The 20,656-nt window shown below is 56.6% G+C and overlaps 1 protein-coding gene and 1 non-coding gene across 5 annotated transcripts in view; one reads left to right on the top strand and one right to left on the bottom strand.

Annotated features, from left to right (window-relative positions):
* Window positions 1-20,656, bottom strand: part of CACNA2D2 (calcium voltage-gated channel auxiliary subunit alpha2delta 2) — a 137,458-nt gene that overhangs the window by 68,932 nt on the left and 47,870 nt on the right. The gene's annotated exons all lie outside the window — the stretch shown is intronic.
* Window positions 11,979-12,097, top strand: LOC120582566 (5S ribosomal RNA). Its single transcript, XR_005647592.1, has one exon. It is a non-coding gene; the product is annotated as a 5S ribosomal RNA (ribosomal RNA).

Raw genomic sequence — 20,656 nt, forward strand, 5'->3', positions numbered from 1 at the left:
TCAGAGAAACCTTGGATGGAAGATGGGGGCTCATGGGAGCTCAGGGACCCTGAGCTGGGCCAGGAGAGAGGTGGGGTGAGAGAGGACTGGTAGTGATCAGTTCAGGGACCACAGCCAGTCAGGGCAAAGCTCCTGCCCTCGGCCCTGCCAGGTTGCTGCCCTTGTCTCGCGCCTTCGTGGGGAAAATCAGGGGTATCGACATGGCTGTTAAATCACCCTCGAAGATCACAGGATTGATGGAGAAGCCGAGTATCTGGGGACCCCTCCTACGATGAGCACGCAGAACAGACCTAGGACAGCTGTACCTCCTGGGTTCTCCCCTCACCCAAGCAGCCTGGAGCCCCACAGCCCAGTTCCTGATTGAACTGAGGGGTTGCTCTGGGGCCACGCTAGGCCCTGGGCCATGTGTGTGGCTGCGAGCTCCCTGGGGCAGGGGTTGTGGCCCTCCCTGGCCTTCCTGGTGCAGGACTGAGAGCAAGGCAAGGGTGTGTGGCCCCGGAGCCCTCAGAGCAGAGTCGGTGCACGGGCAGGGGTTAGGTGCCACCTGGTTTTAGCCTTCACCAGCTGCTGGCTTCACCAGCTGCCACGTTAGGCTCCCACGTGGCCAGGCCACGCTGCTCCCATCCCGTGGTGGATTAGCTCTGTAGTGAGTCAGCTGTATATGGTGTCATGCCACAAGCAGGGTCGGTACATTGTAATGTTAGTTGTCACATTATTAACAACTAGCCTTCGTATCAAATCGGGATTTCTTGGAATGGACTTTCTGTTCGGAGGCGGTCAAGGACGCCTACCCAAGCCGTTTCAATGTGGCCCCGCATGGGCTATGGTGGCAGCGTGGGAGCAGGGAGGGCTCCTGGCCTGGCTTCCAGGGACAGGTGAAGATGTGGCCATCCTGGGTCAGTGTCCCATTAATGGTCCCATGTCCTCCCACCCACCCCCGTCCTTACAGGCCCACCGGGGTGCCCCACATTCACGCCACAGGCTCTTATTGGGGCCCTCATGAGCCTGGGGCAGCAGAGATGGACTGGACCTTGTTCCTGCTCTCCTGGGGCTCACTAGCCAGTGGGACAGATGTCCGTTCACACTGCTAACAGCAGAGGGGGGCGTTGGGGAGAGGTGAGCAGTAGAGTGGGGGTGGCTTGGTTGGTTACGGCTGGGAGGGGCGTCAAGGAAAAGACGGGGATGGCTTTTCGGGGGAGAGGCCATCTGAGCAGAGTCTGGAAGGCTGGGCGAGAATCTGCCAGACGTGGCAGGGGACGGGGGATGAGGGATCCCAGGCAGGAGTAGTGACCAGGAGGAGGGGAACCTAGCAGACAGCTCAGTGGCAGAAGGGAGGCTGAGTGGGCGGGAGGGAGGTATGAAGGTGGTGGGGGCGGGGTGGGGGTGGGGTCCTCAGGAGAGGAGGGGGTGTGACCTAGATCACAAGGTGAGAAGGCCCTGGTGGCTCCCCTGGCCCCCAAGAGGCAGCTGCTAGGAGCTCACCAGCACATTTTTCTTCAAAAAACTCACAGGGGCACCAAGCGCCCCCCCACCCCCAGCAACGCCTCCCTGTTTTTAAAGTTAAAGTTTAGTTGACTGTCATCCATTACCGCAATTAGTACATTATGTCTAATTATGCAATTAGTGTAGAAAGTGCACTTGCTGCTGAGAATGGGAAATTATGCTGGCTCGTTACGCTGTAAAATCCACGTCATAAAAAGGCTCAATCTCTTGTTTTTCAAAAGACACAAAACCCAATACAAAACAATAAACCAAATCCTCCCAGTTGAGCTAGAGCCAATCTGTCCCAACTCCCTGTACTTCCCCAACACAGACCCCCACCTCTGCGGGGCGTGACCCACCACAGAGCCCACGGGTGTGGCCCGTCTTCGCTCCTCTGAAACAGACCGAGTTTCTAGATTGGCTTCAGAACCATGCCAGTTCGGGTTCCCCATCCGTTATTCGCCCAGACCTGACTCGGGACGAGACCTCTGGCATTCAGGCCCGCGTATTTCCGGTGGGAGCAGTCCCGGAGGGGCCGTGGCCTCCGTCCATCCCAAGTGCGAGAGGTCCTTTCTCCCAGGTTCCTGGTGGCGTCTGTGAGGAAGGGGCGTATTCCGGCGCAGGGGAGACGGAACAACTTTCTCACACTCTGGGCCCCCAAACCTGGGGGCTTTGCCTGTAGATAGCGAGCGCCCCATTACGGGATGTATGCAAGCCCAGCTGCTGGGGATGCTAAGAAGGGAGTCGCCCATGGTCGCCCTGCATGGTCCCTGGACTCTAGGTTGTGACCATTAGGTGACAGCTTCCCCATGGCTGCGTGCCTGCGTGCAGCGCAGCCAGTGACTCTGTCTTCCCTAGCTTCTGGCTCCCCTGGAGCTCAAGGGGATACTCTGGGGTCGGGTGGGAGGTGAGAAAGGAATCCGATGGGGGGGTGAGTGTCTCCCGACCACAGAAGTGACAATGTCAACTGGCCAAACCCATGGGGACTGAAAGGGGGCACACTCCAGTGTCCTTGACTGCCCGTGTCAGTACTGGGCACACTCCTTTGTACCTCAAAGCAAATGTTTCAGGGCCAGGTGTCCATCACCTACAACCCATCTCCAAGGTCACAAGTTAGAGCTCTAGCATGGGCCACTTAGTACCTGCCTAAAAAGCCCTCTCTCTGAACCTCTTCCTCTAGGTTCCCACAGCTGCTCAAGTCTGAGATGCTTGACCCAGGCCTGCTGGTGGGTGGTGTGGTGTGACAGAGACTCCTCCCAGCCAGAATCCGTCCTGGCCTCGTGGGGATGATGCGTGCACCTCCTGTGGCTGCCACGGCTGAGCTCAGACAAGATGGTCGCAGAGCACAGAACCTGAGACGTGGGGAACCCACGTGCAGTGTGCCCCATTGGTTCTGGGTGTGCTGGGGCTTCAGGTGCTGCCCACGCCCCAGCGGGAAACACTTACCACAAAGGCAGGGGTGCTGGACCCACTAGAGGGGTACCTGTTGCCTAAACTCAAGGCATGAGTCCCTGGCCTTGGCCACAGGCCTTTGTCTACTCCGGTGATCTTGGGGAGCAGGGGAGCTGTGCATGGCCCAGCCGCACAGACACGGGCCATGGACACTCACAGGGCCCCCTGTCCTCTCAGTTTGGTCCCGGACAGCATCAGGAGTGGGTGACTTGAGCCCGAGGTGAATCGAACTGTAGGCGAGCTCTGGGGGCCCCTGTCTGCTCCCCCTCCCCTGAGCTGGGAGCCGCCGGCTGTCGAGGCAGCTGGGAGGGAAGCTGTGCCCAGCACACCAGCTGGCACGGGGGAGTGTGAGTAAACATACCCACACTTTCCCGACTCGCAGAAGTCGCCGGGTGGAGGCCGGCTGGTGTGGGCGCCCATGTTTATGGGGAACAGACTGTTTGTGCCGCGTCTGGGCCCCCGTGCCACCCACCCCGGCTCAGCTCGCTCCCGCCGCCTCCCCACCCTGCTGGCCCCCCCTTCCTTCCACCAGGACTCCTGTCCCTGAACCACAGGACACTCAGTGACAGTGACAACTCCACGTGGCCACCCAGGGCTCAGCACATAACCCACTAACTCCTCGTCACGACTATCCTAAGAGGCAGGCATGGTTACTGTCCCCATCGTACGGCTGAGGAAACCAAGGCTCCAGCAGGTGGAGGAACCGGCTGGGGACGGTGGACAGTGAGTGGCGGCGCCGCGCTGCTGGGCTGGTCAGACTTCAGTTGTCAGTTCCAGGCCCCGACCTGTCGGACGGACCTGGTCTGCCTTTTACCTGGGTCACCACTTTGAGCAGCCCTGGCCCAGCATGGCCCTGGGCATGGACCCTGCCCTCAGAGCAGGCCACGTAACAGCCCAAGGAGAGAGGCTCAGGGCCTGGTCATTGTCCTGCCATTTGGTCTCTTCAACCCCTTCGCCCTCTGGGCCTGTCTTCAGCCCCAAAAGGCCCTCTCCCGCCTCTCAGGAGTGAGAGTTTTGACAGGGTGGGGAGAAGGGCTCTGGGACCCAGGGTGCGAGGCTCCATCAGAACTTTGGTGGGCCAGGGAGGACTCTTATCTCTTAGCCCAGAGCCACCAGAAACGTACCCCTATGAGTACCCTTGGGAAATGGGTGTGAGGCTGGGCTGAGGCATAGCCCTGAAGGTCAGGGAGCCAAGGACAAATCTGATTCCTCTGCCTACGTCGCCTGCATTCTGCCCCTCCCAGCGCTGACAGGCCAGGATGGGCAGCCCTCTTCAGGGGCTGGAGCAGGTCCCTCAGGGACTCCAGTGTGGCCGGACACAGACCTCGTCTGAGATTCCACAGGTAGACTTCCTGTGTGTGTGTGTGTGTTGGGGGGGTGCCCACCTGATTTACTTGATTTTTCTTTATCCATCTCCCTCCCTGACCTGTGACAAGGACACCAGGGAGGGCTTAGCAACTGGCTTCTTAGCTTACACAGGAGGAAACCGAGGTGCCAGGAGGGTCAGAACTTGTCCCAAGGGGAGACTTCCCAGGCCAAGTCCCCTGCACTTGCAGCCGAGGACGGCTAAAAAGCCATGGGCCTGAGTTCCAGCCCTGCTTCTTATTAGCCTGTGGTTGGCATAAGCTTTTACCCTCTGCGTCCGCACGGCCCTGAGCTGCCTCGCCCAGGCCTTCTGGGGGATGCCTCAAAGATCAAAGGTCAAACGCAAGGTGCCGATGCCTTCTCACACGGCCTCCTTCCAGGCCTGGCAGGCCGGAAGTCTGCCTTCGCTGCTGAGACTGGCTACTGAAGGTGTCCCCATATAGTGACAGCATTGATCACAATGAGTGGCCCTCAGGCTGGTTGCTCTTGGCATGTCAGGTGTAAGGGATAAAGACAGAGATGGAGTAAGCCTGGGAGGTGGCTGCGGCCTCCCAGCGGCCTCGGGGCAAGGCCATCCCAGGGTCATCCCCACACCTGAGCACACGCTGTAGTTCTGGTGACCTTGCACGACGCGCTCCAACCTCGCCACAGTCACACCCAGTGCCCAGGAAGCGCTTGCAGATGCCCGTGCCACACACAGAGGCTCGTGGCGAAAGCACCGCCGCCCAGATGGACCTGTCCACTGTCACTGGATGTCCAACAGCCCCAGGCCCGGGTGAGGCTCTATGGGTCTCCACCTGTACCTCAAAAGAGGGTCTGGCCATCTGAAATATTTTAAGCAGTAGAACTTTTCTGGCCCCAGGTGGTTGGGGCTACCTGAAGGTCATGGCCCTAAATTCTCCTGCTGGACACGGCACTGGAGAGGCTCCTAAAAGCTGGGCTGGGTGGGGGAAAGAGCATGGCTTGGCTGATAGTCACCTCTGGACCAGGGTCCCCAGGAGGCCTGGCTGGGCTCCCTCCTCTGATCACAAGGCCCGAGTGCCAGGCACTGATAAGCTGTGGGCGCCGAAGCCAAGCTGGAGCCTGCCCATGGTTAAGTGTGCAAGTGTGCAAGGGAGACACTGTGCTGGGGCCGTCTTGTCCACGTCCTCTGCCGGCACCTCCCAGCTCCTTCCTCTGGTTTTCCTTTCATTTTTCTCCTATCCCCAATTTATAGGCTCTTCTTGACTTTTATAAATTCTTGCAAGTGCCCTTAAATCTTCTGTGAAACGAGTCAGAAGCGTAAATAAAGACACCGATGCCTTGCACGTGTGCTGAAGATATGCTGAGGACAGGCACATGTGAAGGGCGTGTGCACCGAGACACATGCCCAGGGGGCGCCTCCTCGCTCCATCATTCAGAGGCTCTCCTGGGACCTCACGGGAAAGCTCCAATGTTTAGACTCAAAAAATTCAGGGTAGTCACTCCACGAGGGTTTTCCAGAGCCGGAAGTCAGTGATCGCTACACTCACTCCCAGCTGGGCGCACCAGGTCAGGCTCTGGCCCCTCTCCGCACCTCACGCAGAGACAGTCCTTGGCACCCCTGGCTCCAGCTTCGCTCTCCTTAACGCACGCACCCCAGCAGCCACTGGGGCCAACGTCTGCCTTCACCGTGTCCACGCACAGTGTTTGCCGTGTAAACGAACTGTGCAAACAGGAACCGCTGCCTTGGCTACACTGGCAAACACTGCGAGGGCCTTGATCTGAATAGCCATGAACTTCGAAGTCAGTGTGCTGTGCTCTGGGGAGGCAGACTGCTGAGCCTGGGCTCCCACCTCTTGCTGCCCAGCTTGGGGAGCTGCCTGGTGGGGTGATGACGGGCTGCCACAGGACGAGCTGCCAATCCCAGTGGGGCCGAAGTGAGCCTCCATGCCGGCTGCCTATTGTATCAAATCCTTACAAGCCCCTTACAGACGTCGTCCCCATTTCACAGACGAGGCAACCGAGGCACAGAGAATAACTGGTGGACCTGGGACTCAACGCTTCACAGACGAACCACACACTTGAACACAGACCCGGTCCAGACCCCCACCTACCTCCCAGGGGCTGGTTTCCATCCCATGGGATTCTGTGACCGTCCTCAGCCCGACCTGGTCCCAGGCCCCCTCCTCTGGGAAGCTGCTCTGGCTAGTGAGTTGGGTGTTTGCGAACCTCATCCTGTTTTGAATGTCCCTGGAGATCCCATCTCTTAAAGGCACCTGGGTGTCTCCTCCCAGAAAGCACAGCCCCTTCAGGACAGCCAGCCCCTCACTCATTTGCCCAAGATCATCCATTCAGATCGATTCATGGTGCCAATCGGATCCTTGCTCTGCTCGGTGGCTCTACCGGCACCCAAAGAACCCACCAGGCCCTGAAGGCTCATTTGCCAACCCGTCTGTCCAGTGGGACTGCACAGAGGACAAGCAGAGATCGGAGCTGGGCCCGAGGGTGGGCACGCCCCAAGGAAATGCTTCTACCTGCAGAAAACCATCCTGGCCTTGCAAGGACCTCACCGTACAGATAGGTAAAATGAGATCGAAGAGGGAGGAGTCAGCAGGAGGGCGGGGCCAGGGAGATCCAGGCTCCAGCTGCTGGCACTTCCTTCTCTGCCAGGGAGGTCTAGCAGAGAAGACTCTCCCGAAGAGGGGTAGGAATGAATGAGCCGGGGGAGAGCGCCCAGCTGGAAGGGGGACAGCCAGCAAGGTGGGGCTGGGTGAGCAGCTAGGCCCGAGGGCCTGCGGAGAAAGCTGCTGGGGGAGGCAGCTATGTTCCCCTGCGAATCACAGGAGCCTCGGGGGGCTGGTCTGCTGGTGTGAACTCTCTGAGAACTGGTGAGGTCAGCTGGCAGGCTGCGGGCAACAGGCGTGTGTCCCTGGCACATGGTGTGACCTTGTCCCTTCTACTCCACCCCCCACTTTTCCCAGACCTGGGGCCCATCAGGTCCTAGAGGAGATGATCCTCTGGGCTCCCATGTCCTCTGTTCAGCGACCTCCAGCAGGAGGGAGGGACGCCTGAGCTTCTAGCTCCGTCAAGGGCTCCCCGAGCAAGGAGGCGGTGAGGGACATGTTGCCAGGAGGACAAGAGCGGAACAAATTGCCCCAATTATGTAAGGCGGCCCCCCCTTCCTTCTTAGCAGTGAGAGGAGGGCTAGAAACTCTGTTCCTCCCTCCCCTGCCCCCACCCATGCCTTGGACCTGTATGGATGCACCTCAAAGGTGCGGAGACCCCTGAGCGGGGTCTCGGCCCCAGGTCACTGGGGTGCTGGGGAAGGATCTTGAGGATGGGCTCCAGCTGGCCCCTTTCCTGGGGCCTGCAGAGCAGGCTCAGGGTAGGAGGCCTGGGTCAGTTCTGTTCAGCCGTGGTTCTGTGGGGGCCTTTGGGCAGACTCCCGTCCCTCTGGTTTTCCTGCCCCGCTGCCTGCTGCCCCAGAATCCATGCCCCAGGCCTCTCCTCTGCCCTGAGCGCAGCCCCGAGTTGCCCGTGTCCCTCTCTTTGCTCAAGTACAGCACACAGGTCTCAGAGAACATCTACATGCATGTGACAGGCCCAAGGTGCCCTCGAGCAGACCCAGCCCCCTGTGCCTTGCCCATCACCTCAGAGGGACTGGAGCCAGGTACCAGTCACACATCCAGACTCAGGCCAACCACACTGGGCTGGCCCCTCCTTCCAGCCACTGACCCCACAGGCACAGAGAGCCCCTCTGTGACATTAGGCTGCAACTGTAAGGTCCCAGGACACAAATGCACTCTGTGCGTGGGGGTCAGACAATGGGACAAGGCCATCTTTCTGCCCACACCCACCCCGCAGACAAGAGGATCTAGAAAACAGTGGATTTCCGTGCTGACAGTGGGTGAGGAAAAATGATCATTTTCTGAACACTAAAAATAATGTCCGTCTCCTAAAAGCAGGGCCCTCTTCAGCCCACAGCCACAACTTAGTGAGGCTTTGTCGCTGACTCCGAATGCAGATTTGTTGGAGAAGCTGCGGGCAGTAAACCCTCCGCGGCCTCACAGAGGGGCTGGGCTCAGCCTCAGGCAGGGTGGTGCCCCAGTGATCTGAGTCCGACCTCCGTGTGCAGCGAGCCCAGATGATACAATCAAGCCAGGCGGGGAGGGGGCGCCAGGAACCGGGTCCATATGCTGCTTGTGCCCGGCTAATGGGCTGACAAATTAGCGGGTCTCCCCTCTAAACGGTGATGAATGAGCAGCCGCTCGGGGGAGCTGGGGGACAGCTGCCTCCCAGGCAGTCCTCCTGGGGCTCGGCCCTGACTTTGCATTTATGAGGTGCCCAGCCCACTGACTCCGCAAGGGTGGGGGTGTGGCTGGTGGGTGACTGTGGGCATGGACAGGGAGAGGGCAGAGAGGGCATAGAAGGGCAGCCCTGGCCTTGGAGGACATCCCCAAACAAGCCCAGCCAGGGAGGCCTGAATTCCCCAGGCTGCCATCATGCCGTCTGAAGGGCGCCTGAGGAGGGGGTTAAAGTGTCACCCTCCTCAGCCTCCTCTTTAAGATCATCACCATTGCGCACACAAGGGCCTGAATGCCTTGAAGAGAGGCGGCTGGCCCATGGGAGTCTGTGCCCTGAGGACTGACCAGGACAGGGAGAGACCTGGGGCTGGGTCCTGGGGGCCACCCATGGAGTAGAGTCGCTTACAATGACAGGGCAGTAGCCTCCTAAGTTCACAGGGACATGGAGGAGACAGGCAGGTAGAGGTGAGGACCCGGGTTGAGGAGTCCAAGGAGCCTGACTCAAAGCGCAGTGCAGTCTCCAGAGATGGTGAGCCGCTGTCACGGAAGGGGATCAGCAAAAGTTGGCCCCCAGGTCTGGCAGGAGTGGGGACGAATTATCCGAAGTGTCCTCTCTGGCCTGAGAGCTCAATGTCCTTGATTGGCTCCCCAAATCAATATAGTCCCCCTCCTCCAGTACTCAGACATCTAAAATGGGGCAGGATAGACACATTCTTTTGACAGAGGACCCTCCCGACTCTGTCTGAGTGCCGTCTGGCCAGGCGAGGCAGCCCCTGACCCAGGGCCTCTGTGGGCTCCCTGTCCAAACAGCCCCAAGCCCCCTGCTTGCAATGCCGCCCCCCAACCCCCGTCCGCCCCCACCTGTGTAAACAGAACCCGCCTGCTCTCTCCCAGGGGCTGCTAATTCCTCACCAGAACTGCTGGGACGTGAAATTGGAGTGAGACAATGTGTGTTTAAGGAAATGAATCTCGCATCTTAAGAGGCTCGGGAGCCCGCCCTGCACCCCCTTCACCCCGCCCGCCCAACCAGAGCCAGGGAAGGAGCATGGAAGAGAAATGAGGAGAGAAAGGCGGAGGTGACATTCAGTGCCAAATTAGCAGCCACCGCAGCCAAATATTGTACTTGCCTCCAATCTTCTTTTATTTTTCCAAAGAAAAGGCTTTTACAAAGTGAAAGAGGCTGTTGGAACACTAAGGCTGATGATCGTTTAAAAAGGCATGCCCGCCACGCGCATGCCCATCTCAGCTTTCTCTTGCTCCCAGCGTGCCGTCTGCTCCCGGCCCACGGCTACAGCCAGGGGCACCTGCCCCCACAGTCAGGCCCACCACGCCAGCCGCAGGAGCTGACATCATGGGTGTTCCCGGCCACCATAACCCAGAGTCTCTGCCTCTGGGCCAGGTCTCGGGACATGAGGCCTGCCTCTGAGCCATCTCTCTACCTGCATGGCAACCTTGTGAGGGTTCATTTTTGGTATGCCTAGAATCACCTGGCCTACAGAGGCCTCAACAAAAGTGACCGCCACATGGCCTCTGAAAGGGCTTCTTGCCCACTTCCAGATGACTCTCAGTGCTCTGCCATTGGATAGCCACACTGCTGGTGCTCACCCCCATCATCACTTTTATCTGCCCCCCAACTAGGGGCCAGAGGCCTGATGGCCCCTACTCTCTGCTCACTCCGTTGAATAGACCACCAGTCATCCTGGAGTCCAGCCCCTGGAACCCGGCCTGCCTTCCTGTGCCACTAACTTATTAACCCACCGAATAGTCTGAGCAGACACCCTCTGCTTGCCCCTCCAGAGGAAACCCTGTTTTCTCCCCTGGCCACTCGACAACATGCTAGGTCCATCTCACTCACCTCCAGGAGCCAGACAAACTTGATGGGACTTCATGAACAGTACAGACTTAGCCCTGGTCTCCCATTTCATCCAATCTAGGTTGGCCCAGGCCTTGGATTCCTTGTCGAGGGAGAGAATGAGGAGCCTGATGGCTCTAGGGGTGGGGGGTGGTCTCTGGGCCCTGAGCCCCCACCCGGATGGTGACTGGAACCTGGCCCTACCCCATGTATGCAGCCTTCCAGCTCCCACTATTCCTGACAGCCACCCTCAGATCCCACTCCTAGTGGCCCTGGGAGTGGGGGGGGGGGTTGGCTACATCCCTTGAAACCCATTTTACAGATGGGACATGGCTCAGAGAGCTCTTGGGACTTGCCTGAGGTCTCAGCTGAGCAGGGGCACCACAAGAACCTGGTTCTGAATTGTGTGGCACCACAAAGTGGATGCTGTGGTGTGCCACCCAGACTCCCCACCCAGGACGAGGCCCAAATTCCCCTTGCTGCCAAGATGCTGCCTGCTGACCACTCCCAGCAAAGCCCCTGCCCAGGCTATGGCCTGAGTAGAAGGGAGCTGCCTCGCGATGCTCTGCCTGACACATAGGTGGGGTGGAGGAGCACAAAGGCCCGGCCTCAGTTTGGGACAGCTCTGAGGGGCGAAGCCAGCTCCAACACTCTCTGTGGAATCAGCTGAGGCTTTCACTACAACTTCTCCTATTACCCAATCCTTCGCCTTACGCCCCTCACAGGGGTGGTCCCTGAGGGTACTCCTCCAGTAAACGCCTGCACGCAAACCTCAGTGATGCCAGGGAATCAACCCTACCGTCACTGGTGCTGGAAGTAGTCCTAGAAAGCTGGCTCTAAAGTGGGCACTGTCCTGCTGGCCCTGAGGGCCTCATCATGGAGGTACAGGGAGCGATGACAGTCCTTGCATGTGATAAAGGTGCGACTGATGAAATGTTCACCCATCACGAGCTGAGATGGGGTACCTGCGGATGGGTGTAATATTTCAGGGGGTTGAGAGTTTCGGGGAAGTGTAATTATAAGGACTATGGAATGGGATGGCTATTGCTGAGGGCTTTGGAGAGAGACAATGGAAGGCTGAGAGTGATTAATCATGAATTTAAGGTGAAGTGTGGAAGTCAGAAGCCCCCTTGGCAGGATATAAAAAGACTCTCATCTCCTATAGCCAAAGGCAGAGAAAGCTGAGGGTCAGGCTGGGACTTAATTAGAAGAGTGGCAAGGATCCGGAGGGGGTTACAGTCTTAATCCCAGCAGGCTGGCTACCCAAGGTCCCCTCAGAGGGAAGGAGTGGGTCCCTGAGTTGTGGGATAGGAACATCTGAGTCACTGCACTTGAGAACCTTGAAACCTCAGATCCCTCCAAATTGTCTGAGCCTCCAGAAGCAGCCACTTCCCCTTGTTAAAGGTTGAGAACCGCCCCCATGCGCTTGGAGATGATGAAGAGGCCTCCACGTTACAAAGCAACATGCTCTCCTCAGGGTCTGCACCCCTCCTTCCCAGCACCAGACCAAAAACATGACCAACTGCAGGAACTGCTGGGCCCGTTAAGAAAAAAAGACTACAGTCTACGGCCATGCCACCCTGAACACGTCCGATCCCGTCTGATCTCGGAAGCTAAGCAGGGTCGGGCCTGGTTAGTACTTGGATGGGAGACCACCTAGGAAGACCGGGTGCTGTAGGTGTTTAAAAAAAAGAAAAAAGAACTGCATCCCAAAGACACTGTAGGATCCAGCCAGCATTTAGGACTAGATCCTGAGGTCACTTGGATCAAGGATGACAGAAGACAGGTTGGGTACGGGAGAGGTTATTGACATGGGAGCACTTCCCCATGATACAGGATCTAAGCCCCAGTGAGAACCCCAGGAAACGGCAGAAGCCGGGAAGAAGTGACGGCCCCCGACTAAGAGAAGTAGAAATGCCAGAAGCACAGCAAACAGGGGGGAGACTCAGACACGCGGACACACCAGCGCGGTTCTGCCACGAAAGGTCAGAAAACCCACCATGACCACCACGTTCCCTGCGGGACGGCCCAGAGGACACTGTTTACCAACGCGAGGAGGAGTGTGGGGCTGAGAAGGGCACGAGCGTCAGAGAGAGACTCCGTGGGGGCCTGTCCTCTGCAGGCCAGCCCGAGAAGACTGCTCAATACCAAGACGTGTGTGTGTGTGTATACATGCACACATACGCATAAATGTAAACATAACATACACAAACATGTGTTATCGATGCTATATATATCTCCTCACACACCAGGCGACAGGGAAGGCTCTCAGCAGGTGCAGGCTAAGGTGAAAGTGGCCCTGGAGCTCAGGCCACATGCCCCAGCAGGCCCAGTGGTACCAGAGGTATCCATTTTGGGAAAAGATGCTGTATGGAGTGTACAGCAGGTTCTAACAGGAAAATCTCAGTATAGTCCTAGAGTCCAGACCATTTCAACAGAAAACTATGCACCATTCAAAAAGCATCTCTTGGATTGTCACTGCGCATAGCTCTTGATTAAATGACCATGGCATATTCAGTGATCTGGCTTCTGTCAGACCCACGAAGTCATGAGGTCTTGCAAGCCCAAGGGCAACCCATTATAGACAGGAAGTGACGCATCCTTGATCAAGTGGAAGCCTGGTCAGAGGGCACGAGAAAGCTGCACGACCCCTTTCATTCACCACTGTTGCACGAGTGCCCCTCTGCCCCTCTCTCATCTATGACGACACGGAGTGGGGGGTCGCTCACAACCAGCTGATGGAGGAGCAGAAAGATTGAGCTTGTCCTCAGATGGGTCAGCTTACTTTGCTGGCGTGAGCTGGCAACAGACAGCAGCCACATTACAGCTTCACTCAGGAATGGCCGGATATAGTGTTAGAGAAATAGCCTTCCGAAGAGCAAAGCTTTGGGCAGCACACCTGGTCATCTGCTTTGTACAGAAAGGGAAGGGGCCCGAGGCAAGAAAGTATTCAGACTCACGGGGAGTGACAAATGGCTGGGCTGGTTGTCAGGATGCAGGAAGCCTGGTAAAGAGGCACGCGAATGGACCAATGGGGAAGGGCACAAAATGCGAAGATTTGTGTACGTTAATGCCACTAGAAAAGAGGCACCAAATCACGAGGCATGATAATGATTTGGCCAGTTGCCATCAGCCAGCCTCTGTCATCCACCCCTCTAGGGCTGGTCCAATGGAGAGTAGCCATGAGGGCAGGATGGAGATTATACATGAGCCCAAGACCAAGGTCAGTCAGCTACTGCTACTGCTGCTGAATTCCCACGCTGCCAGCAAGAAACCAATCCTGAGCCCCCAATATGGCACTGCTTCTCAAGGAGATCACTCGGTGGCAAGTTGATTACACTTGATCTCTTTGACCTGAGAAGGGGGCAGTGATTCATGTCGTCTGGGATTGGCACGCATGCTCTTATCATATCTGGCCAGTGTTCCTTTCCTCCGTGCAGGGTGCTGGTTATCCAAGAGCTTACCTAGTGTTTGATCCACTGACAGGGGGCCCTATGGCTCAGCGGTCCCCAACCTTTGTGGCACCACAGACTGGTGTTCCTATGAGCATCTAATGCCTGATGACCTGAGGCGGAGCTGAGGCGGTGATGCTAGTGCTGGGGAGCAGCTGCAGATACAGATGGAGCTTGGCTCGCTGGCCCACCACTCACCTCCTGCTGTGCAGCCCAGTTCCTAGCAGGCCACGGACTGGTACTGATTCGTGGCTCAGAGGTTGGGGACCCCTGCCATGGCTTTCTTGGACCAAGGAGCCCATTTGACAGCAAAAGAGGTGCTTCAGTGGGCATATGAACACAGAATCCACTGGTCCCATCACTTACTCACCACCGTGAAGCCACCAGCCTGACAGTGTTGGAATGACCTTTTTCCCCCCTCAATAACAGCTTTTTTGAGATATAATTCACATACCATAAAATCCACCTTATTCAAGTTTACGATTCCGCAGTTGTTTGATTATTTACAAAATTGTGCCACCATCAACACTAATTTTAGAACTTTTTTGTCACCCTCAAAAGAAACCGTCTACCCTATTCCTGCTCCCTCAAGTCCCTGGCAATCACTAATCTACTTTCTGTTTCTAGGGAATTGTCTATTCTGGACATTTCATGTAAATTGAATCATACAACAAGTGCCCTTTTTATAACTGGTTTCTTTCATTTGGCATAACGTTGTCAAAGTTCGTCCACATCGTGGCATGCATCAGAACTTCAACCTTTTTCTATTGCTGAATAATATTCCATTATATGGATCTACCACATTTTGTTTATTCATTCATCAGCTGATGGACATTTGGGTTGTTTCCACTATTGTACAGGTTTCTGTGTGGACAGATGTTTTCAGTTCTCCTGGTGAGATCTTTTCAAGCACAGTAAAGACATCAGGTTGGAGAAGATATCCAGCAACATGGGGTGCTATCACCTAGAACAAGGGGCCCCAACCTCCAGGCTGCAGACCGGTACTGGTCCTTGGCCTGTTAGGAACTGGGCCGCACAGCAGAAGGTGAGCGGCGGGTCAACGAGTGAAGCTTCACCTGTATCTGCAGCTGCTCCCCAGCACCAGCATCACCGCCTCAGCTCCGCCTCAGATCATCAGGCATTAGATGCTCACAGGAGCACGAGTCCCTGGTGCCAAAATGCTTGGGGACTGTTAATCTAGGACACAGTACACACCCTAAATTAATGACCATTACAAGGGCTGAGTCTCTAAGAGGCAAGAATACTCAGGTCCAGGGACCATGAGGTAGAAGCAGGTCCCGCTCCCCATTGTTCCCAGTCTCTCACTTGGGAAATTCTGGTTTCCCATCCCCTCGACTTCAGGCTCTGTGAATCTGTAAGTCCTGGTTCCCAGAGAGGAAATATTTTCACAGGGGACGCAGTGAGAGTCCCATTGGAGTTTGTTTCAGCTACGGGCTGGTCACTTCAGGCTCCTCAGGGTGAGCGAGCAGCAGTCATGGGAAGGTAGCTGACTCTCATTATCAGAAGATGCTGGGGCAGGGAAAAGATGCTGGACGCTGAGGTGACCCACCTGGGTATCTCTTTGGAACTCCCCTGTCTACTTTTAATGAAGGATGAAGAAGTGCATCAATCATGGCCTGAGACGGACAGGTAGGTGGGCGGGGCTCAGCCCTATCTGGGATGAAGGTCTGGGCCAGGGTGACAGGAATCTAGAACAGGTGGGAGAGGAAGGGGAGGATGTGTGCCAACGGTGGCCTCTATTTTGGAGGCCACAGCTCACCCCGCCCCATCCTTCCTCTTGCGAGGGATCTAAGTGACACAAGAGTGGGCTGCTGTGGACGATGCTTAGGTCTGCCCAAGGATCAGCACCCATCCTCTCCTGACCACCACATGCTGGCGGCCCAGGCTGAGTCTCTTTGTCTCTCCCCCGACTGAAGGGAGCCACCTCATCCACGGTCACGCCCCTCCCCAGCAGTAGCCTGCATTCAGTGACTGGGTGGGGTAGGGTACAAAGGCCAGGACCCCTGGACTCCTTTTAGGACATCTCTAAAGAGCCACCCAGCCCCAGAGCTCCCCACGGGCTGGACTGTGGTCAGCTTCTCTCCCTGCTCAGTCCTGCCCAATTGTCTCCTTACACATGCTCAGAGCATCCCCTGTCCCGAATAAACCTTCTGTGTGCAAATCTTACAGTCTCAGAGTCTGTTTCGCAGGAACATGACATAAGACAGAGAGCCCAGGCCTGCCTGCCCCCACCCCCAGTGTTAAACCCTGGGCTAGCCTACAGAGGCCCAAGAGAGCCCAGCCATGGCGGCCACTAGATCTTTAGCCCCCCAGACCTACACTCACACCCCAAACCCTGCATTCAGGCCTCACCCCTTCTGTTTGAACCCCGGTCTGTCTGAACTCCCATGACCACCATTGCCATGACTTCCATTATTCCTGGCAGAACAAGACAAGGGGGCAGGCAACGGGCTCAGGCAGCTCGGAGGAGACAGCTCGCCTCGGCTGGGAGCGGTGGAGAGGGTTTCCACAGAGGAGGTCTTGAGGGGTTCGGGTAGGTAGTTGTGCTAGGAAAGATGCTGCAGGAAGAGGGACCAGTGAGGGCGAAAGCTGGGAGGCAGGCCCATTTGGGGGGCGAGGAGCCCTGGTCTGGGGTGGTGAGTCAGGGGAGGGAGGTGTGATCTGTGTGAAGGTCGCAGTCGACACAGACCAGACTCGGGTCCTGCATCTGTTGTGCCCTGCCCCCCGCCTCACTGTGTCCCATCTCCCCCCCAGGTTCCAGTGCCTGCTCTGAATGGCCAATGAGGACATCTGATTGGCTCATCAAGGGCAAATAATAGCTTTTGCTGAATTCAGCTGCAGCCAATCAGAGGCAATCAAGCACACAAGCTGCCTGGCGGGCCACGCAGGCGGGCGCACCCACAGGCACCAGAACTGGCCCCTCAGTCAGGTTCCGAAGCTTCCCTCTCCCCCTTGTGTGGGAGCACTGGGGTGGGGGTCTGGGGAGCTGACTCTGGGAGGCCTCAAGAAGAGAAGAAGGGACCCCGTTTACCTGGCACCTGCTGTGTACTCAGAGCTCAGAGGACACACTCACCCCTTACACAGCTCTGCGGAGCAGGCCCAGCTCACAGGCCCGGTGGGGGCCCCCTTAGGAGGAGCTTTGCCGAACCCCACAACAGCCTCCCAGCATCTGTCCCTCGGCCGCCATGCCGTACTCCTGGGCATCTCTACGCCGAGTTTTTGCTTCTTCCCTGAGGAGAGGGGAGCCTCCAATCAGACCCCGGGAAGCAATTTTTCAATCTCCAACTGCAAACACTAATACCGCCGAAGCTAATTTTACAGATTTCCACTTCGAGGCCTCGCCTTTGTCCCAGAATCCCTCAGCCTGGGAGATTAGTAGTTTAGAGGCTGGAAAAAATAAGGTATTTTAAAATTCAGCATAAAACTCACTTAGACTCAGTGAGCTAAAAAAAAAAAATTTTTTTTTTTTTTTTTAAATCGGAAAAGAGCCTGTTGGTGAGAGAAGAGCCAGGCCTGGTGCCTGCTCCCTGGGTGGCTGGAGGAAGGCACCGTTCCAGCCCCTAGCCACTTGCAGTCCCTGAGGCATGCTCAGACCACAGCCTAGGGATGGGCAGAGATGGAGAATTGTCAAGTCCCCATCCTGCACGCTGAGAACCGGTGGGCCCTCTGCTTGAGGCTCTGAGATGTACGTACCCCTTGAAGCCACCCAGGAATTCCCTGATCCCAACCTCAAAACCTGCCGAGCTGCAGAGAAAGGCTTTGGCCCCTGGGCTAGAACAGGCCACAAGGGTGCTGCCCACTTTGCCAATGAGTCTGATTACATTCCAAAGCAGACTCCTTCCAGGCCTCAGTTTCCCTCTCAAACCAAATGGCCCAAGTCCCCAGCCACGCGAACACCCCCAACCCCACCAGTGTCATGCAGCCCAGCACTGCACACCCTCTGCCAATGCGCACCCCAGGCCACGCACTCGGACCCTCGCCCGGCTCAGACAGGCGCGAGACGAGTTTGGTGGCTCATTCCACGAGCACCTCTATCGCATCTCTCACAGAGGAACGGCGTGATCACCGGCTCTCCTGGGGGCCACAGGCTCAGAAACATTCTAATGAAAAATAAATGTATTTACAGGGAGACGTCAAAGCCGCCAGGACGAGTCAAAGTAACATGCCTGCGACTAGCACGCGGGCTCCTATTTCTTCCTCTTCCACGCTCCAGAGCTGCTCCTGCGGCGTGCAGAGATAAATATTTTAAATAGCGACACTTTGGCAATGCACGGTTATGCAAGACAAGGAATAATTAGAAAATAAATTACTTTTTTTAAACACAGCGTTACAAACATCGAGCGCGTCAGATTACAGCTCTCTGCAGTCCAGGGCCACCCAGCTCCAGAGGCCAGCACAGCAAGGACCTTGGGGAGCCACCGCACGCCAGCCTGTCCCCACAGCCCCCAGAAAGTAATGTCCCCTCCCGCTCGTTTGGGAGGCTCCCAGAATCGAGTTGAAGACCACACTTGGCAGCTTCCAGAAAATCTCGGCGATGGAAAGGCTTCCTCCAGCGTCTCACCAGCAGTGGCGCAGACTAAAAATAGTTTAATCTCCTTGAAAGCAAAAGGAGCAATCAGCAAAACAGTCACTCGGGCCTGCATGCTCCCCCCGCGGATCCTCACCACACTGCCCCCGTCCATCCGGGCCTGTCCCCGGTGACAAGCAGCATCAACTTCTGACGGGTTCCTGGGCAGCATCCTGAGACTCGCCTCTGCCCCCATCTGGAGACGGCATCTTGTCCATCATCCAGGACTCTTGTCTGTAGCACCGGACGGAATTACATGCATATGTGTCCTATAAACCTTGTGACACCCAGGAGTGGGGCAGGACAGGGAGTGTTACCCCTGCTTTACATGAGAAAACTGAGGCACAGGGAGGTGGAGTCGTCTGCCCAAGGCTACACATGGTGAAGAAGGACTCAGACCCAGGGTTTGTCGCTAGCCCAGGCTGCGTGTTAATGAACTCTCTGCGGAAAAAAGGCTGGTGGCTTTTAATTAGCACCTAATCTGAGTCTCCGTGCTTGGCTCCCAGAAAACAAATGATGCCCAGGGCAAGAAGGCACAAAGGTGGCAGAGAGCGGGTTGAGAGAGGCTCACACATTCAGGGACTAGGAATAGGGCCAGTTCCTAGCACGGCTGAGTGGGTCTGTCACATAGATGTGTCTTGCTTGCTGCAGCTGGAATGACATCGTGACTTCATTTCACCCATCAGCCTGGGATAGGGTCTGGACACTTGTGTTCTGGCTGTAGCTCGGCCACCAGCTGTGTGGCTGAGGGCCTGTCCTTGCCCTCTCTGGACCTCGATTTCCCTAGAGATTGGCCAAGATGATCTGAGGAACTGAGGGCCTGCCAGGAACCCTGCTGTCCTCCCAGGCCTGCTGCACATGCTCTCTGCCCCTCACTCAGTCCTACCTCTGGGGCTTTGTCCCCCTGTCCTTCTTCTATACCTATCTGCCCCAAACCAGGAGCATGGACAGTGTCCTGTTCCCTCACCTGGTTTTATAGGAGGAAACTCAAAAACAAGGACGAGAAGGTCATGTGCCCAAGGCCAACCCAAAGAGATCCAGGAGGCACAGCCAAGACCAGGACACGGTCTCCGATCCAGTCCCATGCCCTTCACGATACCCCTCGTGGCCTGCCCGAGAATGTCACCGTCTCTTCAGCCTTCAAAAGTGCCTTCTGTTCCTTCCATTCCCTCATCCTTTATAGAAACCAGGACATCAAAAAGTAAACTGGGTTCTGGTGAGTGGTCCAGCTTGCCCAACCTCCTGAAGTGCCACTGGAGAAGTTGGAACTGAGGTTTCCTTTCTTACTAAATATTTTTTCTGCAGCTCCCTGAAAAAAATTACTCCATGACTCACTCTGAGCTTTTTTAAAAAAGCCTCTGGGTCCACTTCTACAAGGTGCTGCACTGTCCATCCCCATCTGCAGGGGTGAGGGGTGAGGTTCCATTTCCCCTCAGCCCTGGACCCCTCTGCCTTGGCTGCCCAGTCCAGCCCGTGGCCCCCTGACACTGTGGTCCAGATGTGCCCTCCGGGCCAGTTCCTCGTCTCCCGTTCCAGCCTTTGGTCCCTGATCTAGCGCTTGGCCCTGCAGCTCCATGTCCCTCTGTCGCCGCTTCCACATACATGGGACGTGGTTCTGTCACCTGCAGTAACGTCATCATTTCAATGTGGCCCTGAGGGCAGAGACAAACCTTCCCCCTTTACGGATGAGGAAACTGAGGCCCAGGTCACCTGACGTGTGAGGGGCTTCTTTCGGTTTGATTGCTTTGGAGGCCCTGCCAGGGCCTGCTCATAGCAGGTCAATGTTGGGGAACCCCAAAGACTAAGCCCCGACACTCCAAATGGGAGAACGAGAGAACCTTCTCCGGGGAACCTGCAGCCCAGGACGACAGCTTGGCCAGATCACCCACGATGACCCCCACGGTCCATGAGTCTCCCTACCAAACCCAGAGTCCCCGCCTCCACGCTCAGTCCCCCGTCTTCGGCAGGGTTTAGACTTGAGACCCAGAGGGTTCTTAGTCCCACTCCTCAGTTCCTATCACACTATCTTCTCTGTCTCCTTAAAAATGAGCAGACCGTGCGACACCCCAAACACTAGGGGGAGACAGGCACACAGGAGTCAGAGACCAAAACAAACAAACAAACAAACAAACAAACAAACCGAAAGGAAGGAGCCTGGGCTACACAGGGAGATGAAAGCGTAAAAAATGCCACAAATCGT

The sequence above is a fragment of the Pteropus medius genome, unplaced genomic scaffold, assembly GCF_902729225.1.
Source record: "Pteropus medius unplaced genomic scaffold, Ma_sr-lr_union100, whole genome shotgun sequence".
Lineage (NCBI taxonomy): Eukaryota > Metazoa > Chordata > Mammalia > Chiroptera > Pteropodidae > Pteropus > Pteropus medius.